Source organism: Coturnix japonica, chromosome 1, assembly GCF_001577835.2.
Source record: "Coturnix japonica isolate 7356 chromosome 1, Coturnix japonica 2.1, whole genome shotgun sequence".
In the NCBI taxonomy this organism is placed as follows: domain Eukaryota; kingdom Metazoa; phylum Chordata; class Aves; order Galliformes; family Phasianidae; genus Coturnix; species Coturnix japonica.
In genome coordinates, this window is record NC_029516.1 from 2,930,368 (window position 1) to 2,947,983 (window position 17,616).

Below are 17,616 nucleotides of genomic sequence, written 5' to 3' on the forward strand. Positions count from 1 at the left end.
ATACTACCCTAACTCTAACAACCCTCCACTAAATCATGTCTCTGAGCACCACATTCAGAGATGGTGACTCAACCACCTCCCTTGGGAGCCTATTCCAGTGCTTAACAACCCTGTCTGTAAAGAAGTGTTTCCTAACATCCAACCTAAACTTACCCTGGCGCAACTTGAGGCCATTTCCCCTTGTCCTTTCACCAATGAGAAGAGACCTGCCCCGCTCTCACTGTAAGCTCCTTTCAGATATTGGAAGAGAGCAGTAAGGTCTCCCCTCAGCCTCCTTTTCCCTAGACTAACCAGCCCCAGTTCCTTCAGCTGCTCCTCATAGGGCATATTCTCCAAATAATACGTGGGGCTACAAAGCCTCTTTTCCTAGTTAACTAGCAATAAGATAAGAAGGAATGGCCTCAAGCTGGATATTAGGAAAATCTTCTTCTCTGAAAGAGTGGTGAGGTATTGGAATAGGATGCCTAGGGAGGTGGTGGAGTCACCTTCCCTGGAGGTGTTCACAAAAAGGACGGATGTGGCATTGAGGGACATGGTTTAGTGGGCAATAATGACGGAAGGTTGATGGTTGGACTGTATGATCTTAGTGGTCTTTTCCAACTTGAATGATTCTATGATTCTGTGATTCTAAGGGGACACCAAAGGATGAGTCACAGGCAGCTGCTGGGGAAGGAGGAAACACTAGTATGTTTTGTGCTAGGTTTCCATCCCCATTGCTGTCTAAAGCAGAGGATTTCTGTGCCTGTATTTCTAGCTAGAGTAAGCAGCTAGCGAGGTCTTGAAATCTTCCCTCCAGAAGCACCGACTCTGGGATTTCAAGCAGGAGTTTGCAATCCAATACCAGTGGGATCTCTTCCAGCCCTACCTTTGGCATCACACGTCCTTCAGGGCCCCACAAGCGAACGTTTCCAAGCCTCAAGGCTTCGGGTGAAACATGGATGATGTTCCCTTTTCTGTGCCCGTGCTGGATCAGCATCCTGGAGCTGGTGCTACGAGCCCGGGGGGCTGTTGTCTGGGAGCTGCATAAGCTCAGTGAACAAAAGGCAACCCACAGAGTCGCATCTCAGCCAGCATTCCCCGGAGGATTTCTTTTTTGAAGGGTGAAGCTAATTTGCTGTTTGCAAGGTAGATCCCCGTCCGGGAAGTACCCAGGTAAGATGCAGCAGTAGCTCTGCCCACCGGCTTTTTGCATGCGGTAATTCCGATCCCGTGTGTGGTGTTCTGCCAGCTGCTTTGTACAGCGAGGAGAAAGCTGCCAGGAGTTTGTAAGTTTTAATACTCCTCCTGAGCGTATAATGGACACCAGGCTTTGAGTAAGATGGGCGTTCAGGAGTGTTAGCGGAGCCCTAAATGGCCGAATTGTTCCTTGTGCTGAAAGAAGCAGGCATGATGTTTCCAATTATTCTTCATTTCAGACAACAGCTAGCTGTTTTCGTTTACTGGAGCAGTAGCTGGGAAGGGAAACAATATTGAGTGAGCAGTGCTGAAAAAGGCTGTGTGTAAAGCAACAAATTTTTCTGACATGGACCCAACCTTGCTTTAGAATATTGCTGGCAAGTCAATAATAGGTAGAGCAGAAATCAATCGGCAATAATGCTGCAAATGAGGCACGGAGCACAGAAAGTCCTTTCAGCGCAATAAATAAATCTCTGCTTGTTCAAACAAGTAGCATTTATGACATGATATGAAACTTCTAAAAGCAGACATTTGTGCAAACAGAAAAAGACATCAAGTTTATTGACTGAATAACAGCTAGGCAACCTCTTCTCTCTTGTTTCCCCCCCCCCCTCCTCCCAACAACACAGAGATAAAATATTAGAAAGAAAATCCAAGCAAAAGGATCTGAAATGGTACAAAGAGATGCAGATCCGGGGAGGCAGTCTAATACTTGGAGAAACTGCTCTCTTGGGAATGAAATTATTTTTAGGAAACAAAGCTATTTTACGATCCTAAAGAATTTAGCAGAAAATTATACCTTTCTGTTGAGGTTTCGTGTGTTATTAAATCACAGGAATAGAATTTGAGAGGCTATTAAAAAACTCAGTAAAAAATTAAATTATTCTCTGTTTAACTCTACAGCCTTTTAAAATAACTTCTATAAAACTAAGTTAAATTTCAATCGACTCCCACTGCTTCCTTCGCTTATCCACTTCTATGAGACTTTTCCTATAAACGTGCCTTATGTAACATTAAAATCGCAGTCGGTTTTCATTTGTAAGTGGACTGCCTGTCAGCTGCTCTAGTCTTCATTAGAACATACAACTCAGTAGTACTAAATAATTAGCCAAATGACAGAAAAAATCTTATAAAACACCTGTAGCTGCATACAGAAAGAAATACGTTTAGAAATACTAAAAATCTTTTGAAATGGTGGGGTTTACACCTTCCAAAATCTAGTAAGACCTGGATATTGAGACAATTTAATGTGCAAGCAGGAATGGGCGCTAGAATCAATTGGAAGTTTTTAATGCATGACACACTGTAAGGAAACCTCCTAGGAAACTGGCAATCTTGCAGCCCACCGGAGAGTAAAGGGAGCAATTAGGATTTTGCAGGGAAGGGAAATTATTTCATTGTGTCTGCTTCCAGCTCAGAGGTTGTCACTGAAATACTTGCTATTTGCTTGCTCAATGTACGTAATAAATCTGGGAATATAGTTGAAGAATTAGGCTAAGCCCATTCTTAAACATTTTGCTGGAATAACAGTGTCAGCAAAAGCCCGTGTGCTTTTTTATTATCCCAGCAAAGAGTCAGCACAATGCAAAGGCAGCTTATTCTGCTAGAGGAAGCTTGTTTACCCCAAATTAGTGAAACTGTCGACGAAAGGCAAGTTTATGTAACATCTCCATTGAGGTTGTACCACTGCTGCCTTCCAGATGGGTCAGGAAAGGGTTGAGTAGCTCCTTCTCCTTCTCTGGCTTTTCCCTGAGTAATGGGGAATGGGTTGGGGAACAGGCAGCTGGTGTAAGACCTGAAGGGTGTCAAACTTTCATGAAGAGCAAGGAAGAAGCCCAAGAGCCACAGGAAGTGCCAGCAGAGAGAACAGGCTGTCCATGCTGCTGTTTTCTGCTGGCAGCCTCTGTTTTCCTATGGAAGTCATATGAGAGAAGAAAGTGATGCTGGAAAAAGAAGATGAATTAAAGAGCAAGAGATTATTAACACGAGCTAATGTACCTCCACATGTGCTAGGGTAGGAAGTACTAAGCCACTCGGAAATACACACCATCTTTGCATTAAAAATCACTGACATATCAAAGGATTGGAGTACATCTGGGTAACGCTTATTGACAGCAATGACTTTAGAAGTACAACCAAGTGACAGCTATACTGGCTGTGTTCCCTGGCTTTGAGCTCAGCTGGCCACCAGGCTAACTATTTTACTCTCCATATTATAGTCAAGTGGCCCATCAGGGACATCAAGCTCAGATCTGTACCCAGACATTGTTTAGGTGAACATTTGTTAGCCTGGGCCAAACCTGCAGCAGGCAGCATGCTAAAAATCAAACAGTATGGGCAGTTCTTGATCTTGTGCCCTGTCTCTATGTAGTAAACAGCAGCCAATGGATCAGATCAAGGCCCAGCCAGCTCCACCAGCTACCTCCAGCAATGCCCTTGTGTGCAGCCTCACGCTCTGGACTATGGGGCTGTTTGCAGTAAGCAGGTCTCCGCCCTGGAGAAATTAGGGACTGGGATCTGTCTCATGTCCTGCAGCATTGCATAAAAACAGGAAAGCCATGCAGTCACTGTGGCTAAAAGCAAATTCATGATTAGCTAATATGTTTTGCTGTAATAGAAACACAGTGATGCCTGGAGCTAGCTCAATAGCCAAAAATGCTGGTGATAGTTACACCCTGTGCTTTGCACAGAACAATAAATAAATGATCCAACAAAAACGCCTTGCTTGGTTTGTCCTATTGCTTTCCTAAGGTGCAGGCAGAAGTGCCAGTCCTCAGCTCTTGGGGGCAGGACTTGTCATGTTTTAGGCAGAGGCTTCCATCATTCTCCATTCATCACCGTCCTCTGTGGCTTTCAGAAATTCCAGCTATGAAGCAGCTATTCCCAAGTGTGACATAAACAGCTGTGCTGGTAGACACTCTGCTTTTGCCTTGTGTCATCACTGTCTATAGCAAAAGGAGCTACAGAGACATGTTACATCAAGGGAATCTTTACATCAAGGTGCATCATGTGCCATATCTCTTGTTAGGGACAGCCCAAAAGGGGCTGTTGAGTAGATGGGAAAGTAGAGATGTGGACCTTGAAGATACACCATGTCCCTCCACCAAGACCAGCATGCTGGGATCCCATACCTTTCCATAAAGCAGAGGATAACGTCAGAAAACATCCTCCAAACCTTTTCTCCTCCTGTTTTCAGAAATGCAATACTTCCCAAGGGAGCCAGGAATGGCCCAACAGGAATGACGTGGCTTTTGGCTAGCCCTTTTCACCTGTGACTCTCAAAGCTTTTGGCAGGGCACACTCTCTGCTTTTCGATAATTGCAATAATCTAAGCGATGTGCATAATGATTCAGAGTTCTCATAATTACATACCTTCATCCAAAGGACGCGATGCAAAGCTGCCTATCTGCAACACGAATTAATTTCCCCTTGTTAAGTTGGCAGCCATGAGTTAATTGCACAGGAAGAAAATGGAGAAGATTTCAGATGCTGTCCCAAGAAATTGTTGCTGTCATTCATCCAGCTGGTCAGGATGTGATGATGATCAGTATCAGTTACTCAGCAACTGATCTGGCATTGGTCTCCTTTGATTTAATGCCCTGTAGTCTCACTTGAACTTGTATGCAGAGACAAGTTCTCCTAAGGACACGTAGAATCTTCTCCTGGATATGTAGTATTTCTTGTGGATCCTGGGATTCCTTTGAGTTGGAGGGAGGAGTTTCCACACTAGGGAGCAGACTGCTTGTGAATCAGCCTTCAGAAGAATTAAATTTGCTTACAGTTTAAGATTTAGTTAATGCACAGGGTGATCTTCTGGCAACGTTGTGATGTAAGCTTGACGTTTTGAGGTTATAAACCTCAAGCAAATAAAAGCAGAAAGAAGAATGACTTCGGAAAAGTTCCACTGGGCTATAAGTCAGAGGCTGTTCCACAACATTTTATCTCTGAAATGTCATGCTGTACTGGCCTCAAAGCTAGAAGAACAGGCGGTTCATCTAATACAATTATTTTAGGATCCTTTCATCATAAACAGTGCGCATGCCAAAATGAAAACGTATCATGGGAAAGCATTTCTCATTGAAGCCTGAATCTCCTCCCTAATGTTTATTCTATGTCATGGAGAACACTAAGGGCTAAAATACACTCTGGGTTAAAAACACTGGCATAAGTTCTTGCAACACAAGTCTGGCAGAGATTCAGGATGTGACAGCTGAAGGAGGTTGCAAACTCCCTCACACCAGCAAAGTAGCTGGTGGCTGATGACGGCAACTGAGGACAAGGGATGATGAAGAGAAGCCTGTAGCACGCCACAGCAGTTTGCTCCCTTCTGCACTGCTGCTTTCTGTCCTGGATCCCTGAGGTGTCAGCGTGTGTGTCCCAAGCTCCTGGTGTCGTAGGGTATGTTGGCTGCATCCCATTATTGTACTGATGCAATAATACATCAAACGCAAATTATCACCACGCAAATTACGCGGTGGTAATTTGCACCTCCTTGTAACATCTCTTTGAATGACATCCTTGGTTGCAAATCAACCTCTTCTTCATTTTCAGGAACAACACAGAGTCATTTTCCTGCAAAAAAAAACTTTCGGTACCATTGGACAAGTTGAGGCTGCTGCATAATTCTCTTATCCTCAGTACGCTCAAATTTAGTTGATTATTGGGGCTATTTATTTGCTCCCACATTCTGGGCCATTGTCTTCTGTCTTGCAAGCACAATCTACAGTTTTCACCGCACTGCACTTGGTTGTATTTAGATTCACCTCATTTCATCACAGTCCTCCTACCACGGAGCTGATGCGAATGACTTTCACGTCATCAGTGAGTTTCTCAGTGATGACTTTCATCTCTTCCTCTGGGTCAATCCTAAAGACATCAAGAAATCCAGGGTCCAAAAGAAGTAAATGGTAAACTTCAATAATGGCAGTATGATTGCATTTTGAATTAAATTATAACTTATATTGGTGAAATAGTTTTTAATCCATTTAGTGCGCCAGATTAGATCTCATATGCTTTTCTTTAATTGGGATTGTGTTCAGCAACTGTTAACTCACAGAAATCTAAATCATTTATAGCAACCTTATCTTTATTAAGCAAACTTTCATTCCCATTAAGTAAAACATCCATTTGTTTGACGTGACAGGCTTTCCATAAAACTGCCCAGGCATATCAATCACGTTAGCGTCCTTTAATTCATTCCTAATCACATTCTATATCAGATTGTCTTTGATATTGTTCGGGGTTGGTGTTAGATAATGAATTCATCATTACCTGAGATTTTGCTATTATAGTAAGTACAGCCTTCTGCTGTACACCTTCATTGTAATTTTTTTTTCCTCCTAATATTTAGTGTTGTAATGTACATTGATGCAACTTGTTTCAGTTGCCTCTTCTGTCACTGTGACTCTCCACAAAAAATCCAGCACTGTCTTTTCAATGAACTCCAGAATCATTGAACATCCCGTGTTGGAAGGGACCCATAAAGATCACCAAGTCCAATGACCCCAAATCTTTTGGGTCCCACCAACCATTCAACTTGGGCTCAGCATTGTAAGTCCCTGTGGTGAGAGATGCTCTGCTTCTTTCTTACTGTTATCTGCTGACATGGAACTTGACAGCTGTATTCACGAGGCTTAAAGGATACCTACAGCCTTGTAGCTGCTCAATGTAGAATGATAATGAGTGTGGAGAGCCTCAGGAAAGCTTGAGCAGGAATCACCCCTGAGTGGTTAACAAGAAATGAGAGGTGGGTGGATGCAAGAGGAACTGTGGGTCTGGTCCTAATGCTACCTAATGCAGGTTCAGTTTCTTCCTTGTTTTAAGACATTCTCATCTTATGAAGAACAGTGACCCAAAGAGCTAGGAACTTTGTTTAACACATTTCATATGGGCCTGGGCTTTTGTTGTCTGATTTCCTAAGAGATAACAACACATTTTTTGATGAAAAGCAATGCCATCTGTGTATTGGATGCTATAAATCTCAAAGAGTAAAGGGATGTTTCAGTGCACAGAACATTCAAACCCTTTAATTGCCTTTCCTAAATGCCTGCTTGGCCTCCCACCGAGCTGGAGAGGGGCGCCTCAGCGTGCAGGCAGCCTCTGTGATGCTTACAGGAACATCACATAAATCTGCCATCTTAAAAAGAGTTTTAGGTAAAGACTACTAAATCTAGGCACTGGGAAAAAGGAAGGAGATGAGAAATGGGAAATGGCTGGGAGTGAACGACAAGGCAAGGATGGGTGTAGTGGACAGTTGGATGACTTTAAAAGACAAATCGATTATTAATTGTCTTTGTGATAAGAGAGCAAAGAATGGTTTGCTACCTTGAAAAAGATCTTCTACAAAGAGCGATGCTAGGCTTTGCCTTGCATGCATAGCAGGAGGGATTTGAGCTATGTGGGAAGGAGGCTGGCAGTGAAATCCAGGTGATGGAGGAGATGATGGAGAGATGGACGAGACTGTGAGTGATGAGGAGGAGCTGGCTGAGAATAGGAATGCAAAGGTTAACTTCTTCAGAGTTTGTCCCTGTGAAGAATGGAAGGAGTCAGTAAAGCAGAAAAGGGAGAAGGGGCAAAAAGCTGTGAAAAGACTGGAAACAAAATTAGTAAAAAGGTGTCTAGAAAGGAATAGCACAAATATATAGAACTAAAGTGAAAAGGATCAGGGAGAAAATGAGCTCCAATTTGTAAGGGATTAAAAAGATGACAAAAGAAAGCTCTGTAAAGGTCTCAGGAATAAGAAGAAGGAAACAGAAGTTATTGTTAACTGAATTAATGGAAAACAGAAGACTATGAAAAAAAGACAGGGGAAAGACAGAAAACAAGCATTATTTCTTGTGCTTCAGCCATAAGGATGACGAGGAGATACTTATCAGAACTGGCTTACTGAATAAGAAAAACAGAAGGAGCCAAACAGAAATGGACCAATTCAAGCCAGTAGGGATGGATGAAATTCACCCAGAGTGCTGCAGGCACTGGCCAAAGCAATTCCCAAAGCCCTACCTGGGTGAGATCCTGGATAATGGAATCCCTCAGGAGGGAAGAAAGGAAAGGTAGGACCTGTCTTTGAAGAGAGGGAAGCAGAGCCAAGGGGATTGGTTGTGGATGCCCCGTCCTTGGAGGTGTTCAGGCAGTTGGACGGGCCCTGGGCAACCTGATCTCGTTAAAGGTGTATGTTTGGTGGCCTGCTGCAGGGGGTTGGAACTATGATCCTTGAGGTCCTTCCACCCGGGTAATTCTGTGATTCTGTGATTCTGTGATACCCAGCAGTCAGTTTAGAAGGTAATGAAGAAAAACATTACAATAAACTGTTAATTAGTTATAAGACTTGACTGATAATGGAAGTACACATCAACCAGCTTCAATTTGTCAGGAATGAGTGATGTCAAAGCTATCTAAGTTTCCATCTTTCAACAAAACAACTGTTTTATAGAATTAGGGAGAGAGAGTATATGTGATATATCTGGAAATAAATAGGGCTTTCAGCACCTTTCTACACCACATTCCCATAAACTGATCGGGAACTGTGATCTCTGCTAAGTCATCTCAAGGCATAAAAGAGAGAAAAAGCTGTATATCATATGAGAATTACTAATTCCTTTCCTCTGAATTTAAAGGGCATTCCAAATGGGCTCCCGTAGGGCTTACTTTTGGACCTAATTCTAATATTTTCATTAGTTATTTGGATGATGGAATAAAGAATATGTAATTACTCTGAAGAATGTGTTCCAAAATGTTCCTGGGAAACAGTATTAAATCAACCAGAAATGGTTCAGTACAGACAGAAACAAGAAAACACACAAATGCAAAGTGGCAAACTGGTCAAGCAGCCATTCAGAAGAACAAGAGCTGTGAATGAGACATAGAGCAGTGCATAGTTATTGCAGGGAAAAAAAAAAAACAACAAAAAAAACCCCCAGAAAAGTAAAACTTATTCTGAGATGTATGAACAGGAGGGTAATAGGTGAAAAATGAGAAGCAATTATCCCACTCTAATGAGGCTCAGTTGGAATGCAGGGTGTGGGCTCGGATGCTGTACTAGAATAAAGTCAAAGAGATGAAGACAAATAGGAAAGCAGTGGGGATTATTGACAGTTGGGAAAGCTCAAGGACAGGCTGACAAATGTTCTTTGCATTGTCTAGAAAGGAAAAGACTGAGGGAGAAGGCAGAGGAGACTTAAAACAAAGATACTGAAAATTGTTCTGTGTCCAACAGACCTGAATTGGTTTGACTTACTGTGGGGAGTGTTGTTGCTAGATATATGGGAAAGAAGAAAAGATCCACAAATTAACACTAAAAGCTTTTTATTCAAAGAGAGGTTCTTTGAATTAAAATGAAAATGTATAAATGAATTGCTACATCTGCCGCTCTGGACATGAAGTAGCCTCTCCCAGAGATAGCTTCATTTTGCTCAGGGTACAAAAGGGGCTTTGCAACCCATTTTCAGCTCTCCCTTTCCATGATTGCATTCTCTAGGTGCGCCAAGGCTTCCTTGTCATCTGACCATCCAGAAATATTGATGTGAGTCTGGTGTTTTCACTTCATCATGGCTTCAAACGTTTTGTTGGTGTTAATCAACTACCAAACAGCAGCTGAAAGGCAGTGACACCAAAATGAAGCACAGAGCTTTCCCCAACCAATACCAAAACCAACCCTTCCTCCTGTGCATAGTTTCACCAGTTTTGCTTTCTAGGCACCAATGTCTGTCTGTAATAATGAAGAGAATCCTTTCCTGGATCTCCCACAGACACCATGTTGATGGCGGGTGGACAAATGTGGCTCTGTCCTTCCTAAGGGCTGAAGAAATCAGCGTGTGCTGGAGTGTAAAGCCGTTGTGCAAAAATATGCATTACATGGCAAGGAAACAGAACGTTTCCTATTTTTTTCCCTAACAAGGAACTCCTAACTTGTAAATAAAGTACTAATACAGGGATACAATTTTTTCAGAGCAGTTGAAGAACATTTGAGGAGGAGAAAGAGGAAAGGAGTTCACAGCTCACTTGGAAAGAACATACTTTCCCTGTACTCTAGGAAGATTATGAAACAATGTGCTGGATGTCTCTGGGTGGAGATAAAGGAAGGGAGAAATCAAACAAAATCAGACGCAGTCTCATGGTAGAATCTGTTGTACATCAACTAATGAAGAAAGGAAACCGAGGAAGGAGTTTTTGAAAAAGAGAGGAAGCGTGGAAAAATGTTTCCGGGCGAACCTGAGGGAAAATGATGTGCCAAGATCAAGGACATTTTGAATTTTGCTGTGATAAGGAAGAGAAAAATACAGAGAGGAGGACAGCATTTAAAGTATTAGCTGGTGTGCCCTGTAGCCCTTGAGATCTTGGGGCACATTCTCCTACTTTGACGGTGTTTCCTTTTCCCCTCTTAAATCAATACCAAATGCTGAATGAACCGGCTACTGTGGGCAATTTTATTCATGTGAAACACTTGGTTCATTTCACACAAATAACATGACTGTAGACATTACTTACATGTTTGTCATTACTTATAGAGGAGCAGCAACCGAACCCTGGTTAGAACAGAGTGGTCATGATAGGCAGCATGGACCAGTATAGCCCCAAGTACCTATGAATTTATTGCTGTATTTCACCTTGAATATCTACCAAATTCATGATACTTCATTTTTCAACTTAAAATCATTTTATGGATCTCGTATGATGCACGCAGCATCTCCATTCAGCAAGAGAATCATCCCTGTTCTCAAGAGAGTGAAACAGGAACAGAGAGTTCAATAATCTATATCTTGCAAATTCTGATAAGTCTTAAAGGCAAGACTCTCTTTGTTCATTGGAGAAACTAGGCGCATCATCAATGCTTGTATTGTCTCTGTGCTACTAAGCTTGGCCGCTTAGGAGATGTTGGCGTGGCTCTGGTGAATGCGCTTCACGTGTCGCTGAAAAGTACACAAGGAAATGATCAGATAGGGTAGGATGTGGTTAAAGCCTCAGTTTGCAAACTGGAGCTACTGTCGGGGAAGTGTGTTTTGTTTTGCATCCATGTAAAACCTCCAGCAATCTCCTCCCATTAAGAAGGAGGAGCAGCAAAGAAGGAATTGTGACTTCCTAAGTTGCAGCTGCTCCTGAAGCTGTTCCTGTTAATGTTCAGTTTTGTGAGGCCCTGAACATAGAGCACTGCACTGTGGCTTGCTCCAGCCCTGAGATTCAGATGTAACCGAAGCGGCTGCAGGAGGCAGAGTCACAGCGAGACACAACCCCAAAACAGGGTTGTCATGAGACTTCCAGCCACCTGCGTGGAACCAGCAAAGAGGAGGAAGCATGATGTCAGCCCCTTTTCTTCTACATCTCATCTATCCAGGCTATGAAGGTTTGGGCAAGAGATAGGTAGAAGATAGCTGGTGGTAGTGTGAGCAGTGGGAAGGGTCATGGGGTTTTTCTCTCTGTTGTTCAGCCTGGACATGCTGATTGACCATATAAATCTCTGTATGTTCTTCCTTTCCATCTCATGCCACATAGGTCTGCAATGGCTTTTCTTTCACCTCACCTCTAGCCTCAAGCGTTTCCCATCCCTGTTGACCCATGCACCCCTTCCATTTCCAAATCATGGTATTAACTTGACATTTGCAAAAGGTCATGTTTGCTCTGCCTGAGAGTTACATTGCTCACTCTTTTGTCTTTTTGCTATGTAAGCCCTTCAAGGCAGAGGTTATCTCCATGGGTATGGCTGTAGACTGTCCAGGAAAATGCCCCTGATATTCTTTGGTGGTGTAGCAGCTGCAATATATACAATAAATGTACTTCCTGGAAGAGAAGCTGCTTCCGTAGACTATGATCATATATAGAACCATAGCGTCATTAAGGTTGGAAAAGAACTCTAAGATCATCTAGTGCAACCATCCACCTACCAATGTTGCCCACCAAACCATGTCCCTAAGTACTACAAGTATGATAAATTACAGATGGATCATCAGAAGTTAAAGAATCTTAATTCATACGGAGAAGTCTTCCTTTCAGAAGAGGTTCACATGCAGCATCTCCTGGCAGAACCACCAGTGCCTTCGTTTTAAAGAGCACCAGTGTCAGATTACTGCAAGCGTCCATTCAGATAATGCAGTATTGCTGGAGCAGATGCCATTTGTGTCTGTTGCAGGAACAAGCTGGGAGTAAGGCAGGTGGCACACGACACATATTTGTACATCTATTTTATGCATATAAAGGCACATCTTTTTTTAGCTTCTAGTTTCAGTCGCGCTGAAATTGTTTGCCAGATCAAATTAACCGCAATTAAGATGAGAACCTCTGTTGTGCTCAGTGTTAGTGTGACCGTCCTGCAGTAAGACCAAGCAAGGTGGTAGAGAAAGGCGTTACAAATTAATTCAGGTAAGAATGGGTCTAAGCCTGTCCCTGCATTTGCCCCCAGCAAAGGGCTTCCCCAAGCCATCATCTCAGCTAAGCAACCTGCAGAGCTCCAACCTAGGTAGAAACTCAGCACCATTCCTATCATCCATGAGAACATACCGAGCTTGGCTCTATCCAAGCCTGAACTAATTCCGAGCATCACTGACAAAACAGCGTATGGCAAAGCTGTTGTTCAGTGTAGATACAATTAGGCCATATAAATTAATTGGCTGGGATGGAATCTGCATGGCCAGAAGGCAGCTGCCGGCCCTGACGTGCAATGGTTAAGCTCTGCTTTGGTTTCTGGGTCTTGCCCTTCTACCTATGTACTGATTTTTATGCAACCTGCAAGAATAGAACTGTCTTTGAATTAGCTGCTCCCTCTCAAGATCATATGGTTTCGGGAGAGGGGCTTGGACAAACCTGCAAGCAGAAAAAGAGCGTGGCAGAACCCTTCTTTCCTTATGGAAGCAGCCCGAAGGAATACACGCGTCTATTCTCATCTGTTGCTGGGCTCACGACCCACACAAATAACAGGGAAAAGCGAACAAGCAGCCGACTGCAGAATGGGAACAGGGAAAATGACTCAGCAAGCTTGGCACCAAGCTGGAGGAAATGCAGGTACATTATAACCTTGCTTAAGCATCCATCTCGTCTGTGACACGATGTAGAAACAGCAGCTAGTGTGGGTATTTGCATCTGATGGAAACATCCCTTCTGATAAATGATTCAGCTCTGCTCTTCCAAACAGTTATGTATGGGAGCAGAGCAGGTGAGAGGCTCTATTTGTATTTGCCAGTATGGGAGAGAAAAAAATCCAATGAAAAACTCTCGTTGCTTATTAAATATCTTCCCCCCCCCCCCCCCCCCTTCTGTTATCAGTTGACAAATAGCTGCTGAATTATAGTTTGGTGCTTTGTTCGTGTCATTTTTCCTAAGATCAGTATTTCCTGCTACATCACCTTAGAAACTTGATCAACAAACAGTGTGCTCCTCATGTAAACAGAGCTTTATTTTACTCTATTTTTTTTTTTTTGACAGCAGCCAGTGTTTTAGAAACCAGAACATTTCAGGTTCCTGGGCTATTTGCCTCAATTTCACAATTTGGTTTTGGTTTTGAGGGCCTGTCAGCATTGTTTACACATAGATACGTGTGAGCAGCAGAGTTTTCATGTGAGCGGCAAAGAAAATACATTACTGCAAATTGCTTTTTGGAATCAGACCTTCCCTTCTATTGAGTATCTAAATGAAACGGCGCTTTCTAACACGTAGGAACTAAAGACTAAAACAAATCAGAACGAGAAGTGAAACGAAAAGATCTGGTTTCAGTGGCTGAGATGAACGAAGAAGAAGCAAAGAGAATATCTGCAATAAGAAGGAACATCTCCAGAGCTCTATCTCTAATATAACGCAGAGGGTTTTTTTTATCTGTGCCAAAGGAATGAAGGAACTCTGCAGGGCCCTGGATGTATTTCCCTAGGGAATGGCATCAGCTCCAGTTCTGCCAGTCCTTTGCCCTGCAGTTAGGTGGGGTTTTTCGATGTTTTTTTTTTGTGGGGCTGAAGTTCAAACCCCGTGGATCTGAACAAGGAAAGTTTTCTTGTTTCCAGTGTAAGCACATTTCCCAGGCAGCTGTGGGGAAAACACTTACAGATGAATCCAGCAGTAAACGGGGAGATTATTTTTGCCAGTTATTTTTGCTAGTTTTAACAAAAGCACACACAACACTCAGCCACTGAACCTCCCGGGATCTGCCGGCACACGGACAGACTCCATCAGTCAGGGATTACTTGTAAGGCAGATATCAAAGCTTATCACATGAGGACGGATTTTCCTATATGTTCACTTCAACGGGACGCTTTAAATCCCACGTGCACACATGCGTTTGCACGTGTGTGTGCACGCTGGTGTTTGTTCAGACCTCTTTCATTCACATCCAGACACAGCCATGGGCTCCTCTGGGCCTTTCCAGGGAAGCTGGGTTTGGGAGAAAGAGAGAGAATTATATTTAAACCTCACGTTTTTGAAAATAAGTTTTTAAAGCAATTAAGCTCAGGTGGACAGAGCCAAGCTTGTAAAGGTTTTATAACAAGCAATGCTTTTAAGAGAAAGCAGAATCCTTGCTCCTTCTTAGTCCAAGACCTTGTTGTAAGAATTCAGAGCAAACGTGGTGAAAAAAAAGCGAGTTTTTACAGAAATGCATCCTTTGGCTTTTCTGCTGGGCTGTAACCTAAAGCATCTGGGCTTGACAAAATGAAACACAGCCGCATGACGATGTGGCTGCTGCTGCTGCTCTGCCTCCTGCAAATCTTCCTGTCGGAGCCGGGGAGGAGAGCGATGCCTCCTCTTAGCCAAAATCCTGCGCCGGATGAAGCTCAGCATTGCAAAGCAGGGCTGGGCTCCGCAGCGAGCTGTTTGGTCAGAGGTGTCTGCTGCAGCCCCCACGTCTGCAAGGGTTTGCATGGCGAGGTAACTCTCTTCCCATGACACAGCAGAACAGCAGCAGCAGCAGCAGCAGTGTAAAAGTGATTGGTTCTGGCAGCGCTCCGAGGAGACTAATTTATATCCTAGTTCCAGCCTCTTTCTCCTTTAAGAACAATCCTGAGGAGGGAATGTGGAATAAAAAGAAGCTTAAATGGGGTAGGCAGATAAACATCAGAGAAATGGAAAAGGAGGAATAGTGAAGCTAGAATCCATGGTAGTGGGACAGCCTGGATATTATGGCAAAAAGAGTGATAGAAAGCAGCCCAAAACTCAGTAGGGAAGGGCAGATGAGCAAGCAGAAGCTGTAGGGTGGATGTAGGGATGTGTTACTGGAATGGGCTGCTCAGGGCGGTGGTGGAGTCATCATCGTTTGAGGTGTTTGTGACAAGGGCAGGTGTGGTGCTGAGGGACGTGGTTAGTGGGCACGGTGGGGATGGGTTGATGGTTGGACTGGATGATCTCAGTGGCCTTTTCCAACCTTGATGACTCTATGATTCTATGACTGAGTCCTCTAGGGAAGAGAAGGAAGGGATCGTGAACTGTGCTGTGTTACATCTTTTTATTGTTGTTGCTGAAATTATATATGCTGAAATTAAGAGCTTCTACAAAAGTCCTGTTTATGTGCTGAAAAAGAATAATGATCAAGTATCAGAAACACCGATCGGTTAAATATACAGCTCCTTGTGAGGCATGCTGCATGCAACGAGCTCAAGCAAAGATATTCCAACTCCAAAAACCCCAGTAGGAGAATGGAAGGGCCAGGACAGGGCCTGTCTGAGCAGCTCTATTCCCACACCATGGCCAGGCCACTGCGTCTCGTGGGCACTCAACAGGCGCTGGTGTCAACCTGAGGTGGTGAAGGTGATACTTATGGATTCCTTCAAGAGAACCCCGGGAGATACTGAATAAATGGGATAAACTGTATTCCAACCCTGTTCTCAGTGCTGTGGGTCATGCTTTGAATCATCAAGGGGCTGCGATTCTCAGCAAAGGCTGTAGGGAACTGAATGTGATAGGAACAGAGGGAATGGTTTCAAGCTACAGCAGGAGAGATTTAAGCTGGATATTAGGAAGTATTACTTCTCATAAAGGGTGGTCAGGCACTGGAATGCACTGCCCAGGGAGGTGGTGGAGTCACCAACCCTGGGGGTGTTCAAGGAGCGACTGGATGTTGTGTTGAGGGACATGGTTTAGTGGGAGCTGTTGGTAATAGGTGAACGGTTGGACTGGATGATCTTTTAGGTCTTTTCCAACCTTGGTGGTTCTATGATTCTATGAATGTGGCAATGCATTCTCGACTCTTTGTTTAGAATCTTAGAATATCCCAGGTTGGAAGGAACCCATAAGGGATCATTGGGTCCAACTCCTGGCTCCGTGCAGGACCACCAAAAAATCAGACATATAACTGAGAGCATTGTCCTGATACATTTTGAACTCCAGCAGCTCCGTACCATTACCAGTGTCCTGGGGAGCCCATTTCAGTGCCCGACCACCCTCTTGGGGTATTTTAAGTGCAAAATGCATAGTGCTCCAGCCAGCCCTCCAAACCTCACACTCAGCTGCAAACACTGCCGCAGCATCATGCATTTGCGAGCCGAATTTGGGGAACTCCTGAGGGACCAACACACCATCTTATCGCCCAGACATCGGGAGTCTCACTGCGGAGCAAGGGACTGAAGATGGGTGCATGGAGCGGGTGGGCTTTAGCCCCATCCCCACCAACCTTAGGGCACCAGCTGGAGCCGAAGCCACTTCAGCACTGAAGGCAGAACAGCAGCCTCTGCTGAGCCGGCCGCCTGCGGGGCTCCACCGGGAGACCCCCGGCCATGTGCGTGGGATCGGGTCTCCCCAAAGAGCGGAAAATATCATCTTGTTGCCCTTTCTTACGTCTATTCACGTGCAGGGATTGCGCTACGATAATGCCAAGCATCACTCCTTGAAGCATCCCTCCGTACAAACATCTTTAACACTACCCGGTGTTCGAAAGCTGATGTTGTTACAGATTAGCTCCTCTCTATATAGTTTTTTCCATCAGCCGGCTGAGCTGCGGATCTAACTCCGCGCACCAGCAGAGCAATGGCACTGCTCGCATCCTCTGCCTCCTCGTTGGCACAAACAAGTTTTTGCCACTTCAGCATCGGAGCCGCAGCCGAGAGGAGCCGCGTTGGATCCCGCAGCCGCAGGGTGCGTCCGCGATGCGCAAGGTGCCAGGCGGGCGAGATGCTGAGAGCAAAGGGGGGAGTGGGGAGGGATGGAATAAATGGTAGTAATAGCGACACGGGGGGGAAAAATAGTAGGGATAAGGGGGAAAATAGTAGAGAGGAGGGTAGGGGGAAAAATAGTAATGGTAAGGTTTGGGGGGAAAAAAAAGTAGTGATAAGGGTAGGGATAAATAGTAAGGAGAGGGGGAAAACAGTAATGTCATGGGGAAAAAGAGGAGGGATAAAGATAGGGGAAAGGGGGAAATGATGATAGGGGAAGGGGGGGAAGTAGTAGAGATAAAGGTAGAGAAATGTGGAAAAACGGCGATGATGAGGGTAGGGAGAAGGAGCTGAGTTGCTGGGGCTCGAGGAGCCAGCGTGGTGC

The 17,616-nt window shown here is 44.2% G+C and overlaps 1 long non-coding RNA gene across 1 annotated transcript; it reads left to right on the forward strand.

Annotated features, from left to right (window-relative positions):
- Positions 1-536: 536 nt before the first annotated feature.
- LOC116654435 lies at positions 537-11,955 on the forward strand. Its single transcript, XR_004309686.1, has 2 exons — positions 537-1,152; positions 9,653-11,955. It is a non-coding gene; the product is annotated as an uncharacterized LOC116654435 (long non-coding RNA).
- Positions 11,956-17,616: the final 5,661 nt, after the last annotated feature.